Source organism: Nicotiana attenuata, chromosome 6, assembly GCF_001879085.1.
Source record: "Nicotiana attenuata strain UT chromosome 6, NIATTr2, whole genome shotgun sequence".
In the NCBI taxonomy this organism is placed as follows: domain Eukaryota; kingdom Viridiplantae; phylum Streptophyta; class Magnoliopsida; order Solanales; family Solanaceae; genus Nicotiana; species Nicotiana attenuata.
In genome coordinates, this window is record NC_031994.1 from 8,856,443 (window position 1) to 8,858,425 (window position 1,983).

A 1,983-nucleotide genomic window follows, 5' to 3' on the forward strand; every position below is an offset into this window, starting at 1 on the left:
GCTTTATGTCACGATTTTGGTTTGCCATTGATCAATTCAGCCAATGGTTTCCAACTTCCAATACACTTTTCGTATGCAAGTCTTACATAAAAAATACTTAAATATATCCACCTGGAAAGGAATAACAAACTGAAATAACATTCATGTGAGCTACTTAATTATTTGTTAGCATTTGTAATGTTTATATTCTGTGTTAGCTTTGTCTAATTCCTTGTATCATACAACTAGTGTTTGACCTAACGATATCTGCAGAGTTTGCATCCTAATTAAGATATTAGGAGCGCACCAACTTTCATTAATTGTGAGAAAACTCTTCTAAGTGTATAATAATAATAATAATAATAATAATAATAATAATAATAATAATAATAATAATAATAATAATAATAATAATAAGTAATGAGAATTGAAATAAATAAAAAAGTACGTAATTTCGGAATTCCTTGTTAAAAATACATAAACATGTTTAAGGTGTCCTATGGATAGCTTTAAAAATGACTTGATATATAGAGAAATTAAGATGAATTTAGATACTCGTGATCATAAATCTAATGGTTTAGCAGTCAATGAAGTGAGTGCAAATTTTAAGTATTACGATTCACATTCAAGCTAAGTAACAATAAAAAGCACTAAAGGTTTCTTCTTTGTAAACTTTGGTCGGCACAATTATCCGATATTAAACGAATATCGTAATGGAAGAATCAAAATAATAGGCAATCAATATTCAAGAATACCCTTCAAATGCTGATGGAATGAAGAAGAAATATATTATTAATCTTCTTGGAATATCCAAATAAGATTGACGAGGTACATTTTTTATGTATCCCATTTTGTATGTCACTATTTCTACGTGATAATTGAGGAGCTAAACACATTTTCTTTGACTATAAATTATTGAATATTGAAAAATAAAAAAAAAAATCATGTTTTGTCGTATTATATGGTCTCAAACTTTCTAAATTTAATTTAAAAAAAATTAAGAATCCGAGTGGGATTCACACAAGTATTTGAAAGTTTGAGTCTCATTAATTTTTGTAAAGAATATATTACTCCAAGGGCGGCCCAATAAATTTTGTGGTTTAAAGCCAAACACTAATGAAGATCTTAACTTTTTAAAAAGAGTGTATTATGTTTTATTTGAAATCTATTTTTTTTAGAGATTTTTTAGATGCAAAGTTATTAATAATTTTATATAATCAATTTCTCCTAATTAAGTCTTTCTCACTTGACAATATAGCTAATCCATTTAATCTCTCTTGAGACGTTGTTGATCTTAGATAATATTTTATCAATTTTAATTTTGAAAAACTTCTTTTCGCTGAAGCAATACTTGGTAACAACAATTGTTAACATTATTATGTAAGCAATATAGGCATTTGAAAAACGAATCAAGTCTTTTTATTTGATTTAGTATATCGATTAAACTTTTATCTTCTATTTATAATTATTTTTGTATATATAACCTATTAGGTGTAACAAAAAATGGGCCTCCATAAATATGGGGCCTAAAACAATTATTTTACTCGCTTTAGGGAAGGGCGCCCTGTCCATTACAGTAATAATATATGAAGCTTGGGTGATTATTAAGGGAGAATTATATTATTAATTTGTTTTATCGTAATTAAGTCGTATCTAATCATTGCAGACGGTGGGACCCAGAAGCGCTCAACAAATGGAATGTTAAGAAAGGCGGAGCAAAGGAAAGAGAGAAAAGAAGGACGCAGAAGAAGAAGAAGACCCGCACCTTTCCGTCAGTTCTTTTCCCCTTTCTTTCTCTATAATTTTATTCTCAAAGATTTTTCTTCTTTCTATCTTTTCTCTTTGATGCATTTGTTGAATTTGAATGTCCGGTTTGGACCACAGCTGAATTTTGTACCTCTTTAATCTTAGGATTTTGTAAGACTAGTGAAATGCACACAATTTTATTTGATCTGATTATGTGATTTGAATTCTGTGAAACTGGTATATATATATATATATATA

The 1,983-nt window shown here is 28.2% G+C and overlaps 1 protein-coding gene across 4 annotated transcripts in view; it reads left to right on the forward strand.

Annotated features, from left to right (window-relative positions):
- The window catches only part of LOC109226593 (protein GUCD1), a 23,940-nt gene continuing 23,601 nt past the window's right edge, over positions 1,645–1,983 (forward strand). For 2 of the 4 annotated variants that reach the window (XM_019391400.1, XM_019391402.1), the window contains exon 1: positions 1,645–1,750. The gene's annotated coding sequence lies outside the window, so the exon portion shown is untranslated. The remainder of the gene's footprint in view (positions 1,751–1,983) is intronic. The other 2 variants (XM_019391401.1, XM_019391403.1) reach the window with 2 other exon arrangements.